This window comes from Brassica napus, unplaced genomic scaffold (assembly GCF_020379485.1).
Source record: "Brassica napus cultivar Da-Ae unplaced genomic scaffold, Da-Ae ScsIHWf_2826;HRSCAF=3606, whole genome shotgun sequence".
NCBI lineage: Eukaryota > Viridiplantae > Streptophyta > Magnoliopsida > Brassicales > Brassicaceae > Brassica > Brassica napus.
The window spans coordinates 12,627-27,895 of record NW_026016090.1 but is presented as its reverse complement, the minus strand read 5'-3'; the positions used below and the strand labels follow the sequence as shown (position 1 = coordinate 27,895).

At 42.2% G+C, this 15,269-nt stretch overlaps 1 pseudogene; it reads left to right on the top strand.

The window, feature by feature from the left end:
- The first annotated feature begins 12,093 nt into the window (after positions 1 to 12,093).
- LOC125602372 lies at positions 12,094 to 14,279 on the top strand (annotated as a pseudogene).
- Positions 14,280 to 15,269: the final 990 nt, after the last annotated feature.

Genomic DNA, 15,269 nt, shown 5'->3' with positions numbered 1-15,269 from the left:
TACGGTTAATGAAGGGATCACTCCTCTAGTACTGAAGAGATGAATAGGACATTATATCCCTGAGGCACCGAGATAAAAGAAGCACTCCTTTGCTATCAACCCGGACAAGGCTCCAGGGCCGGACGGTTTTTCTGCTAGCTTTTACCAGACCTTCTGGGATATTATAGGAGATGATGTGGTCAATGACATTCAAGCATTTTTCATCTCCAGTGCACTAGACCCTCGCCAAAATGAAACCCACGTTCGTTTTCCCCAAGATCAAAGGACCACGGAAAGTTTGCTGACTACCGCCCAATTTCTCTCTGCAATACGCATTACAAAATCATAGCCAGTTGCTTACCAGAAGACTGCAGCCCCTCCTACCTCTTCTGATCTCAGAACATCAATCGGCGTTTGTCAAAGGACGAGCCATCTCAGACAATGTGTTGATAACACATGAAATCCTTCACTACCTTCAACACTCTGATGCGAAAGTGCGTTGCAGTATGGCGATAAAATCAGATATGAGCAAGGCTTTTGACGGATTGAGTGGAGGAGTTTTCTACGCAAAGTACTGACGAGATTTGGCTTCCATGAGGTTTGGATATCCTGGATCATGACCTTTGTGACATCAGTGACTTACTCATACTTGGTGAACGGCGCAGCACAAGGGAAAGTGAGCCCGTCTAGAGGAATCAGACAAGGCGACCCTCTGTCGCCCTACCTTTTCATTCTTTGCTCGGAAGTCTATCGGGTTTATTGAAGAGGGCGCAGGAAACAGGAGAAGTCGTAGGGGTCAAGGTAGCTCGCGGATGCCCGGCTATTAACCATCTCTTATTCGCTGATGACACTATGATCTTCAGTAGAACAGACCCCCGAAGCTGCAAAGCCCTGATCTCTATTCTTCGGAAATACGAGACGGCATCTGGGCAGTTCATCAACTTGGACAAGTCAGCAATTAGCAATTACCTTCTCCTCAAAGACTCCAGAGCAACTAAGAGACGAGTTAGAGCCGAACTACACATTCTTAGCGAAGGAGGATTGGTAGATACCTAGGACTCCCGGAGCACTTCGGCCGGCGTAAGAGAGACATCTTTGCTGCGTTGATTGACCGTATCCGCCAGCGTTCACACAGTTGGACCACTCGTTTCCTTTCTGGAGCAGGGAAATTGATCCTCTTGAAATCAATTTTGACTGCCTTGCCAACCTACACGATGAGTTGTTTCAAACTCCCGATGTCGCTTTGCAAACAAATCCAAAGCATCCTTACGAGATTCTGGTGGGATAATACCCGGGAGTCAAGAAGATGGATTGGGTTTCATGGGAGAGAATGGCTAGGCCTAAGAGTGCGGGTGGACTTGGTTTCAGGGAGATTGCTCAATTCAATGATGCCTTGCTAGCAAATTGGCGTGGAGAATACTCAAAGATCCAACGACACTGTTGGCAAAGACCCTCATCGGGAAATACTGTCTTCACTCACCTTTCTTCGAAGTTCAAACCCCTGCCAGTGCGTCTCATGGGTGGCGTGGAATATTGATAGGTAGAGATCTTCTTCTCAAAGGAATGGGTTGGGCCATTGGCTCGGGAAGCGATGTTGGAATCTGGACCGAACCGTGGCTGTCAACGACGGAACCAAAGGCTCCAATTGGACCCCCAACTGCAGATACAAAAGACTGGAAGGTTTGCAGGCTCATCCTTCCTGGAACCAACGACTGGGATGTTCAATGATTCAGCAAGTTTTACCTCTTTATGAAGAGAGCATAAGGAGGCTGGTTCCTAGTGCCTTCCTAGCACCTGATGAAAGAGTATGGCTACCTAACGCATCTGGTTTGTACACTACGAAGTCGGGTTATGCACTTGCAAAGCTCTGTGTGGGAACCGCGGATGATCAAGCCTTCAACTGGAAAAAGGGAGTCTGGCAAGTTGATACATCCCCTAAGATCAAGCACTTTCTCTGGAAGGCCAATAACAGAGCCTTACCCGTCGGCTCTGTTCTAGAAAGAAGAGGTTTGTCCCTGAATCCTGTTGCAAACGATGCGGGGCTGTGGAAACAGAGCTCCATGTGCTCCTTAAGTGTCCTTTCGCAGCAAAAGTTTGGGACTTGGTCCCTAGCTTATTCAAACCTGTGATTGATGACGTTGGTTCAGTTACAGCCCTCCTTCAAACATGTCGAAAATGGTATCTCTGCCTCCATCTGGGTTGGGCACTACGCCAATCTATCCTTGGGTTTTATGGCTACTGTGGACAAACAGGAACAAACTGCTCTTTGAAGACAAGTTCTTCTCCGAGGAAGCTACTATTCTAAAAGCTTTACAGGATGCTAGAGCTTGGAAAGCAGCTCAGACAGTTGTCGGAAAATCCTTTCTACCACATAGTGTGGTTTCACCTTTACATGTTACTCATGTTGATGCTTGCACTTGGTCCTTTTTTTCAGATGCAGCATGGACTCCACCTCAGGGAACTGCGGGATTGGGTGGCTCATCCGAGACTCATCAAATTCTTTTTACGAAAGTTCCTCCGCGTACCGGCGTTACGTTCCTTCAGCTCTGGTGGCTGAAGCGTTGGCGGTTAAAGCAGCTTTGACAGCGGCAATCTCCTCACATATCAGCAGCCTTCTGGTCTGTTCTGATTCAAAGACCCTCATCTCACTCTTGAAGTTTCATGGGCAGGATGTGGCTCTGAAAAGCGTGCTCCACGACATAAGATTCCTGGCGCGCTCTTTCACCTCTATCTCTTTTCAGTTTATCCCGCGTTTAGCAAATGTTCAAGCTGACTCTCTTGCTAAAGCAGCTTTAGTTTCTATGCATGCACCTGTTTATGTTGTTGTCTGAACCTTGTTTGAAGTCTCGTTAATGAATGTTTGCTCAAAAAAATATATATATATCTATGTTTTCTACTCTTCTAGTAGTATGTTTTCAGGTTCAGGTGCATTTCGGAGTAAAGCTATGACTTTGGAGCATTTTGGAGCTTAAAGGACATTTCATCCGAGCTGACCATGTAGAGGTCGACGAGAGGAAGAACAATCCGTCGATGCGCATCCAGTGCTGTCGATCGACACCAGAGATGCCTCGACATATGAAGATTAATATCGATCGATGTACACAAAGTACCATCGATCGATGTCGAGACATTGGACACGCGACATTTTGGATCCAGCGGACTTGGATCCAGCGGATCCAGCGGTCGATACCTACCCTCGTCCAGCAAAAAACCGTGCACATCGATCGACATCCATGCAGGAACATCGATCGATATTCACGCCGCAGCAAAAATCCAGGAGCAGGAGAATATTCCCTCTCCAACTAGGTTTATAGATACCTATTTAAAATGTGTTGCACCCCTGAAACCACCTCCACACACCAGAGCAGACACACAAGCAGAAAAGATGAACACTCTTCCATCTACATCAACAGGAAAATCCATGAAGAGCAATCATCTCAAGAACACAAGTTCTGCAGAAATTATTCTGCCCTCGATCGATGCATCTGTATCAACATCGATCGATACTACTCTAAAACCTAATCTTTCTATTTCTAAATTGAATGATAATGCAAACATTGATTACGGTTTTCTAACACCTGATGAATTTGGTATTTTCAGGGACCCAGATGGCAATGCACGTGCAATAGATGGAAGGATCTTACAAGTGTCCAGAGAGGACATAGCCGATATCCTTCAAGTGGCCAATGGACCTGACAAACCTATTCTCACAGAAACGTGGCACTCCAGACGTCATTCAAACCGATCCAAACAAACACGTAGGAGTCGCCACAACATAATCAATTCAGATCTATCATGCCAACCAAAAGGCCAATCATCGATCGACGGGACAATTCAAACATCGATCGACAGGATAACACCAACGTCGACCGATAAGGATGACCCAACATCGATCGACAAACGTTATGAATTTGGAAACCGCGCTTTTGACATGTACGGAGCCAGAAAGTTCACTTGGGAACGAAGGGACGAGTATGGAGTCTACAGAGATGAGTGTGGACACGCACGGCGTAGCTGGTGAGATGATACCTGTCACAAAGGACGACATCAGGAAATTACTGGAAAGAGCATCTCTTTTTGAAGAGAGCCACATCTGTCTTCCAGAACATGCCACTTCCTTCACGCTCACAAGACTGGCACCAGAACTCTACACCAAGATGAAATCAACGAGATGGTGACTGGTATTTGTGGAGCTCAGGAAAGACTGGGAGAGGAGCTCAAATCATTGGTAAAAGATACACATCAACCTTTGGATAGAGGCTACAATAAGCTTTTCAGAAGTATGGTAGAAATGAGGACAGAAATGAGAGTTTACGACAACAACTTGAGAAGGAAGCCACGACCACAGTATCGATCGACGCACCACATGCACCATCGATCGATGTCAGTCTTCCGACAGCCCAGATCCCTGCAGAACCGCAATGTTCAGCAGAACACAAGGATGAATGGGAAGTCTCATACATCAACACGAGGATAAACGACGTATACTACCTTTTCAACAAAACGTGGACTGGCTGAGCTAAAATCGAGCTACTACACAAGATCTGGACACCATTCGCAAGAAGGACCAACAACCAGCCACATCGATCGATGTGTGTACCATCACATCGCTCGACGCTAAGATCTCAGCCATGGATGATAGGCTGCAGACTTACGAAGACATGCATGACCACTTCGTATCACCAGTCATGCTACATTTAAACAAACTGTCTAGTCAAATACTTCATGCCCAAATGGATATTGATAAAATTACTAATCAAAATTTTTTGCAGGCAAACTCATCTTCGATCGACAGGCTACGAGGGCCTTGGATCGATGGCAAGAATCTTGTGGAGTTACTTCCATACACAGCAGCAGAGGTTGACAAGATCACATCCAAGTTCTACACTACTATAGGCACCATGGAGGAACGACTTGACAAACGCTGCGATGACATCTACTTTCCATTCGACAATAGAATCGGTGGACTAGACAGGTACGCAGAATGGCTACAGAAAGAAGTCAAAGCCATTCAAATGCAACTCGCAGCTCAACACCAGATATCAGCATCGATCGACAGGAGCGAGCGAAATCGCTCGATGGTAAGTCGCCGAGCTCGACCGACGAACACTTAATCGCATCGATCGACGCCGAGTCTACACCAGCGGGGAGCAGCTGATACACAAAAGAATAGAGTCAATGCACGAGGAACTGACAGAACTTTTAGCATACGCCTATGACAACATAGGCTGGCACCAGGTCAGCATTAATTTCAATTGCTTTTACTTAATAATCTAGCAATTTCAGGATAGGCTACAAACATTTCCAATGCACTTAAGAAGATGGATGACAAATGGACAAGAAATGATGAGGCCACAAGAAGTTTCATTGCATCTTGGTCCAGAATGTGCAGAGACGACGTGGATGCTTGTTTTCCAACAAGCTGCTGTTTATCCACCAAATAGCCAATCACTACCACAGTCAAGCTAAATGACTATAACCAAGCGCTGAGTGGGAGGCAACCAACTATTAGGTATTTTATTTTGGTTTTATTAGCTAGCATTTATTTACTTTCGTTTTATTTCTTTCAGATTTAGGAGACCCAAGTAGGAGGACCCGAATATCGACCGCCGACGAAACGTCGACATCGCTCGACATAGACAAACACACGACGATCGATGCAACATTTTCCCATTGATCGATATCTAATCCGGTCAGATAAATCTTCCTTACTTGTTACATTTCGTACATCATGAATTATTCTATATAACTCCGGCTGAGTTACACTGGGACAGTGTAATTTAAGTCTGGGGGGAGATTTACTGATATAATTTATTTTATTCTTATATATAGGAATTTTAATAAATTATGCTTAGCTATTGAAAATGAGACTATAATCTTATATTGATTTAAACTTGAATATCTAACCAATCTTTAGTACCATTTTAGATTTACTGATTACAAATAGCACTATAGATGCTAAAGCAGATCAGTAATCAACTACACACTTGCCTTGACCGTATGAAGTAACCAAAGCTGATTTCCAACACTAAACCTGACATAACCGCTTGTCTTGGGGCTTGGTATACATGGGATCGGATTCTTCAGACAGGTCTGGAAGGTAACGCCTTGTGTAGATTATTTATCACATTTTCTCTCTCTAAATTTCGACCCTTGAATAGTTAGTGATTTACATTTCTTCAAAAAAAATAAAAATATAATAATAATATAAATAAGATCTATTGTTTACTTAGGATGAGTCTGAACAGGACTTGGTGGCTAAAACTGTTAAGGCTTGATTCATAAAGACTCCAATAAAAGAGTTCGAAACGGGACTTGGAGGCGGCAACTTCAAGGCTCGCTTTCGCAAAGAACTCTTGGATATAGGTCAAAAAGAAGTGAACAGAGCTTGGTGGCAACCACCATTAAGTTTTGATTCATGGAAGTCTGTCCAATCTTGGTCACTGATCCTGCAATTTCAGATACTTGTCTGAAATCCTTGCATCCTATGATCGATACTCCAAGGTAAAGCATTCACTTTATATTTATGCTAAGAAATGAAGTCAGTAGAGGGGATGTCAGACGTGAATTGATGAGTTGTGTTATGTTAGAAATGGTTGCTAAGCTAGGATATTGCATAATGTGCTTCTGTGATTAGGACTTTTTAGATGTGGTTGCAAAATTGTTGAGGAAAAGAATTCTCTGCTTTAAAATCTGTAGTTCCTAATATTTTCAAACCTCTTTCAGAGAGACTGCCTGTATGTTTTGCTTGAGGACAAGCAAAAGGGTAAGTCTGGGGAAGTTGATATACCTTGGATTTGACCCGTTTTCATCCATGGTATATAGGTGTTTTACTATATATATATCTATGTTTTCTACTCTTCTAGGTATGTTTTCAGGTTCAGGTGCATTTCGGAGTAAAGCTATGACTTTGGAGCATTTTGGAGCTTAAAGGACATTTAATCCGAGCTGACCATGTAGAGGTCGACGAGAGGAAGAACAATCGGTCGATGCGCATCCAGTGCTGTCGATCGACACCAAGAGATGCCTCGACATATGAAGATTAATATCGATCGATGTACACAAGTACCATCGATCGATGTCGAGACATTGGACACCCGACATTTTGGATCCAGCGGACTTGAAGCCCAAGTCTAAGCCAAATTACGAAAATACCCTGGCGAATTTTTAACTTAGTAGATTATATACTGCCTAAGTGTTTTGAGGTCAGGAAGAGCTTTTTGTTTAAGTTTTACTTTGAGAGAGAGAGAGAGAGTTTTGAAGAGAAGATCACTTGTGATTGGAACTCCTTGTTTTCATTTCTTTTCATCTATACTATGAATTCCCATGTTCATTGTCATGAATTGCTTTGCTATGTCTGAGTAGTTCATTTATTAGATCCAGGGTTCAGATAGGTTTGTGGGATTAGCCCCAAACTATAGATCTGCCTTGTTGTAATATTCATGATAGATTTGTATTCATGGCTTGTTTTAGCCTTGCTAACTAGAACATGATCATAGGATTGCATACTCAAGCACCCTTGTTATCCCATCCTGACATCTATCTATCATATTAGGACTGCCAGAGAGGGCTAACCGCCAATTTAGTATCTTAGTAGGGCATATCATACTCGCGCATAGGCCTGGCTAGAACCCGTCGATCGATGTCTTTACTGACTATCGGTCGACGTAGGTAAAGGTGTATAGTACGACGTCCCTATAGGACCATCGATCGACACTCTTCGTTGTCAACATACTAACCGTTGAGACACGAGATCTAGTTTGTTAACCAGTAAAACATGCGACAGCTGATCACTGAGTTAAGCGGTTGAGCTCTAACATATCATGCATGCAACAAATAGGCATATATAGATATAAATCTCCAACACTTGAATAGTGCCCTGCATCTATGATACCACTCAAATTACCCGAAGGAGTGTTACTCTCATCAAAGAGGTTATGATGTAGGTATTAGGGATCGAATCCACAAGGAGCTAGGGAACAATTAAATCTAGTGTTTATTAATTCTAAGAGTTGTAAATGTTTAAATGAAATAGCAATAGTAACAAGCGAAGTAACTAGTAAATGTAACTTGGTTGGAAATGATATTAGATGCAGGGCCACTATTCAGGTGTTGGAGATTATAATACCTATAGATGCCTATTTGTTGCATGCATGATATATTAGAGCTCAACCGCTTAACTCAGTGATCAGCTGTCGCATGTTTCACTGGTTAACAGACTAGATCTCGTGTCTCAACGGTTAGTATGTCAACAACGAAAGAGTGTCGATCGATGGTCCTATTGGGACGTCGACCGATACACCTTTGCCAACGTCGATCGATAGTCAGTTGAGGACATCGATCGACGGGTTCTAGCCAGGCCTATGCGCGAGTATGATATGCCCTACTAAGATACTAAATTGGCGGTTAGCCCTCTCTAGCAGTCCTAATATGATAGATAGATGTGAGGATGGGATAACAAGAGTGCTTGAATATGCAATCCTATGATAAAGTTCTAGTTAGCAAGGCTAAAACAAGCAATGAATACAAATCTATCATGAATATCACAACAAGGCAGATCTATGGTTTGGGGCTAATCCCACAAACCTATCTGAACTCTGGATCTAATAATTGAACTACTCAGACATAGCAAAGCAATTCATAACAATGAAAAAATAGAAACTCATAGTATAGATGAAAAGAAATGATAACAAGGAGTTCCAATCACAAGTGATCTTCTCTCCAAAACTCTCTTCTCTCTCAAAGTAAAACTTGTAACAAAAAAGGTCTCTCTGCCGTCAAAAACCTTAGGCAGTATATAATCTACTAGGTTAAAAACTCGTCAGGGCATTTTCGTAATTTGGCTTGGCCTTGGGTTTTAAGTCTGCTGGATCCAAAATGTCGCGTGTCTGATGTCTCGACATCGATCGATGGTACTTGTGTACATTGATCGATATTAATCTTCATTTGTCGAGGTATCTCCTGGTATCGATCGTCAGCACTGGATGCGCATCGATCGATTGTTCTTCCTCTCGTCGACCTCTACGTGGTCAGCTCGGGTGAAATGTCCTTTAAGCTCCAAAATGCTCCAAAGTCATAGCTTTACTCCGAAATGCACCTGAACCTGAAAACATACCTAGAAGATTAGAAAACATAGTATATATATAGTAAAACACCTATATACCATGGATGAAAACGGGTCAAATCCAAGGTATATCAATCTAATATCATTTCAAACCAAGCTTTACATTTACTATTTACTTCGCTTGTTACTATTGCTATTTCATTTAAACATTTAAACTCTTAGAATTAATAAAACACTAGATTTAATTGTTCCCTAACTCCTTGTGGATTTGATCCCTAAGTACTACATCTGAACCTCTTTTGATGAGAGTAACACTTCTTAGGGTAATTTGAGTGGTATCAGGTTGCAATATCATGACTGTGATCAATGCGAATGGAAGTAAGGTCTTACCTTTCGAGCGGCGGTTACCACTGCTAGTGCCAGCTTTTCCATTACGGGGTATCTAGTTTCGGCATCGACCAATGACCTACTTACATAGTATATCAGTCTTTGTTCTCCGCTTACCTTGCGGATCAGCACTTCGCTCACTGCGTGTTCGGAAGTTGTAACATATAGAAAGAGGGTCTCTCCTACGATTGGTTTCGATAGCACGGGGGCTCACTGATATATGCCTTAATTTCTTTTAGGGTGCAGTCGCATTCAGCGTTCCATTCGAACTTTTAATTTCCTTTTTAATAGCTTGTAGAAAGGAAACCATCTGTCGGTTGATTTGGAGATGAATCGGTTTAAAGCAGCTATTTTGCCGGTGAAGCGATGTACTTCTCGGATCAATCTCAGAGGTAAGGTGTCGATGAGCGCTGCGATGTGTTTTGGGTTGGCTTCGATTCCCCTTTCAGTCACGAGGTATCCGAGGAAATCTCCTGAGGCTACTCCGAAAGTGCATTTTGTAGGGTTCAGTTTCATTCCGAACTTGTTGAGGATGTTAAAACACTCTTGGAGCTGGAAACGTGATTGCTGGCTCTCGACGACTTCACAAGCATGTCATCTATGTAGACCTCCATCATTCTTCCGAGTTGTTTGGAGAACATCTGTTTACTAGTCTTTGGTAAGTGGCTCCGGCGTTCTTCAACTCGAATGGCATCACTTTGTAGCAGTATGTGCACCGCTCGGTGATTAAGCTCGTTTTTTCTTAGTCGTTATGGTTCATAAGGATCTTATTAAAGCCGGAAAATGCATCCATAAAGGAAAGTAGTTTGTGTCCAGCTGTGACTTCTACCAGCCGGTCGATGTGAGGTAACGAGAAGCTATCTTTTGGGCATGCTTTGTTGATATCTGTGAAATCGATACAAACTCTCCATTTTCCATTTTCTTTTTTACTACGACTGGATTTGCGAGCCAGTCAGGGTATTGGACTTCTCGAATGGAACCGATTTTAAGAGCTTGTCAACTTCGTCGTTTACAGCCTTGGCTTGTTCAGGTCCTAGCTTTCTTCGTTTCTGATTGACAGGCTTAAACGTTGGGTCGCCGTTTAGGTCGTGGGAGGTGATACTGATGTCGATTCCGGCATGTTTGCTGCGGACCACGCGAACGTTTTGATATTCTGCTTAAGGAAAGACAAAAGATCGTGTCTGACTTCAGGAGGAAGGTCGTTTCCGATGTTGATGCCTTTTTCTGGGGAGCTTTCGTTTAGAGCGACGACGCTCGATAGGTCTCTTGCGGGGTCTTTTACTGTGAGATTACGGATGAGTGAGACGTTCTCTCCTCGCAGGGGCATCCTTCGGAATCCGGTCATATAGCAGGCTCAGGATTTTTTTTGGCCTGCGTCCGGTCGATGATAAAAACTTCAAGCATTGGTGGTAAACTGAAGGGACCGTTTCATCTGGTGTAGCCAGGACGTCCTACGATGGCGTCGAAGGGCATGAAATGATCGACTACGGTGAACCGGGTCTCCAGTTCGACGTAAGTTTTGGTGGTTAGTGGCACGATCCTAAGCGATTGGACCGCCTTTCCTTCGAAACTATTGTGGGGAGTCGTTTCGTGATCCATTACCGGGTCGGTTGGCTAATCGATCGCACTTGTCTTTTGTGAAACGACATTGACGGTGCTTCTGGTGTCAACGAGAATCTTCGGAAAGATGGTGCTCGCAAGCTCCAACGTGATGACTACGGCATCGTCATGGGGCATGTCGAGCTTAGCAATTTTGTGTTTGTGGAAATTTATAGTCCGGCTTCGCGTATTATCTCTTCGGAAGGTGCGACGCCCGACTTATTAGTTGCTTGTCGCGAGGTATCGGATTGTTTGTCACTCGAGGGACAATCTCGTCTTTGGAGAGAGATGCTTTGATCCTTCGTGTCGTGGACGATTTTTGACGACTTTGGTTTTCCCGATCTAGAGAGGTCGAGATTGATTGATTCGATGCAGTATGATCGTGCCTGGTTAGGATCCATAGTCGCGCTTAGGAAACTTAGATCGGTTTCTTAGCAAAGATGTTTTTCGTTTTTCGTCCCCACAATCGGCGCCAAATATAGATCCTAAATCTACACTAAGTATTTAGTAGTGATCGGGAGTTTAATCTAGGGAAGATAATGATGCAGGCAACCATATCTTTTAGAACACAACGATGTAATCATTTTCCATTAGGCAAAAATGGACTTTGTTGATGAGTAAAGATGAATACAATGAATGAATTGAGATCGAATGTTACAAAACGAGATCGATGAGATAAAAAAAACTAGATGAAAACAAGTTCGAAGCGTGGGTGTAACTCTTTCTAGGGTTTTTAACGTGTCATTTTTCTTATACGTCGATCTCTTCTTATAACGGGCAGCTCCTTTGATCTTCACAACCGTTCCGCGAACTCCGGTTCTTTGGATCGATCTATTTTACTGCTTGGTTGAAGTTGGGCTTCTTTCGTGGTTGCGTGGCCTAAGCTATTCAGGCCCAATTACTTAACTGACCAATATTGGGTCCAAAGTTATGGTTAAATAGAATCAAACTGGTTTGATTGAACCAGGTCGTTACAATATATAGACCGGATTTTAATGTATGTCAGTTCGATTGGATTCACTGGTTTTTGCTGGTATTTATCTGGTTTGACTCATTTCTGCAGCTCTGGTCCAGTTTTCTTTTAAAAAGAATCGAAAGAAATCGATGGACAAGATCATCAGTTTTGTCTGTTTTTATGTTCTTCCACCGCGTGCCTAATCCCTTCCTCTTTGGATGATAAAACCCCAACTAGCGAACAAGCTTTCTCAAATTGACTAAACCGATCGTAATTGGACACAGTTTAGGGTTTCGAAGATGTGCTCGTTAACGATTCAGTTATCGCTCTTGCAATCACTATCTCGCCCCTCCTCGTCATTTTCTCCCAACCTTGAACCTAAACTCTCTACTTCCTCTGTGAGCTTTCCTCTGAAGATGAAGTCGAGAATTTGCAATAAAAGTTTGGTTCTGAGAGTTAAGTCTTATGGTTCTTCAAATAATCAGCCTTCTGATTCCTCTGCAGAGTTCACACCTCCCAGTGGCAACCTGGTAAATACTAATCTTTGGGTTTCGATGAAATGTTGTTTAGCGGCAGCTTCTTTGCTGTTCATAAACCTAATTTCGATGATTGGTTTTACTTTTGATAAGCCCAAAACCAGGAGGGATATTTTACTGGAGTATGTTCAGAATGTGAAACTGAGTTTATGGAGTTGTTCGTTAAACGCGCGCCTAAACATGTAACGCTTCTGTTTTATTTGAAGAAGACCATTTAAGAGCTAGAGCTTGTGATTTTCTATTTTCTTGTAATCTGATTTTCTATGTTTCTTGTAATGTGATATCAGGTGGTTGATGCAATGCGACAGACTGTGACAAATATGATTGGAACGCTACCTCCCCAGTTTTTTGCCGTTACAGTCACCTCTGTGAGTACATTTTGTAATCATACGTTTCATTGTTTCACTATTAGCTGTGTCGTGTGTTTGTATTGATGGGATTTTGGGTTATAGGTTGCTGAAAACCTTGCACAGTTGATGATGAGCGTATTGATGACCGGATACATTTCAGAAACGCTCAATATCGTCTTGAATTGCAACAAAGTTTAGAGCAGGTTGCTCTTCCTGAACCACGCAATAAAAGGGTAACAGTTTCAGGTTTTTAGTTCTTTTTTTGGTAGGTTGCTTTTTCTATAGAATTTTTACTTGTCCTGTCATTCCTTGCTTCCTCTCTCCAATAAGCCTTGTGTTAAGCTAGTGTTGGAGCATTGTAATTGAATTTTACTTTAATAAAAAAAAAACTATAACTGAATTTGTTAGCATGAGATGGAACAGATTAGTCTCGGATATTTGTTTTGTGAGTAGTTAAGAGCCTTCTTGCGTTAATTTTAGTTCTCTTCAGTGAATTAAATGAAAAAACCTATCACATTCTCTCTGTATCTTGATTATTATGTGCGTGTTCCATTTGTAAAATTATAAGTGATTCTGGTTTTCAATTCTGATTAAGCTAGGCGGATGATCAAGACTATGCACCTGGGACTCAAAAGAATGTATCAGGGGAAGTGATCAGATGGAATAACATTTCTGGTCCCGAGAAAATTGATGCGAAAAAGTATATCGAGCTTCTGGAAGCAGAGATCGAAGAACTCAACCGTCAAGTAGGGAGAAAATCTGCGAATGAGCAGAACGAAATTTTGGAGTTTCTAAAATCTCTCGAGCCTCAAAATCTTAAGGCATGGGAAGAACTCATGTATTCTTGTGAATTTGTCTCCATCAAATAATTTTATTTTCTCAATTTGAATGCTTTTGAATTTCGTAGGAGCTTACAAGCACTGCAGGCGAAGATGTTGCTGTGGCTATGAATGCATTTATCAAGCGGCTTCTAGCTGTTTCGGACACAGATCCAAAGCAAATGAAGGTTATATGTCATCAACTTCTTTAGCTGAATCTTGTTCTTCGTTGTGTTTTGTTATATAACGTGACTGATATCAACGGCTCGGTGGCTGCACAGACGAATGTGACAGAGACAAGCGCAACGGACCTTGCAAAATTGTTGTATTGGCTAATGGTGGTTGGTTATAGCATTCGCAATATTGAGGTCCGGTTTGATATGGAACGTGTGCTTGGTACTAATGCGAAGCGCGCAGAGCTGCCTCCTGGTGAAATTATTTGAAAACCCGGAGCTTTTTTTTTTTCCAAAAGAACACAGATTTCGTGATTGTTATTTTAGAATTGATCAAAACTTAATTTTCGGATAAGAACAATTGTGTAACATCTCTTTGTGGTACACAAAATGATTTAAAAAAAAAGTTAATTGGTTATTAATGTCTCCAAAATATATTTACTTTTTGGTACGTTCCAGTTGTAAGGTACCGGAAAGTAATTCAAGATGTTAGGAGTGAACTTAAAAAATAATAATGCACCATTTGTCTCACATAATAGGGATTATGGGATGAGGACGAGGAGGGATTAGTAGTCATTGCTACAAGTTATTTTAGGCAAATATTTGAATCGTCTAACCCAAAGGATATAATTGAGACGCTATCAAAGGTTTCGACAACTATTACCAGAATGATAAATGCAGAGCTACAGCCCCAGTAACTGAATGGGAAGTTAAATTGCGTTGTTCGCTATGCATCCGGAAAAAGTCTCAGGACCAGATGGAATGACAGCACTCTGTTATCAGAAGTTTTGGGATATTGTCAAAGATGATTTAACTCGTATGGTTAATCAATTCATTTTCAAATGGAGAAAGGCACAGGGCCTTAATGACACGAATATTTTCCTAATCCCTAAGACGACAAAACCGAATGAGATGACAAAATTTAGACCTATCAGTCTATGTAATGTCAGCTACAAGATAGTTTCTAAGGTCTTATGCCAGAGATTAAAGAAGGTTCTTCCACAGAGAATATCAGAGACCCAGTCAGCCTTCATAGCTAGGAGATAGATTACAGATAATATCATGATAGCTCAGGAGATGTTCCACGCTTTGAGAACTAAACCGGGAGGACGGGTTAAACGGATGGCCATAAAAACTTATATGAGCAAAGCATATGATAGGATGGAGTGGTCATTCATTGAGGCAGTCATGCGAAAGATGATTTTTGCAGAAATGTGGATTGACTAGATTATGCGATGCATCACTTCGGTCAAGTATAAAGTCCTCATGAATGGAGAACCAAGGGGAAACATTGTTCCTGAGAGAGGTTTATGCCAAGGAGATCCTTTGTCTCCTTATATTTATTCTATGGACGGAAGCGCTCGTTAGCCTTCTTAATTAAGCAGAAAATCAAGGGAAGATAATGGGG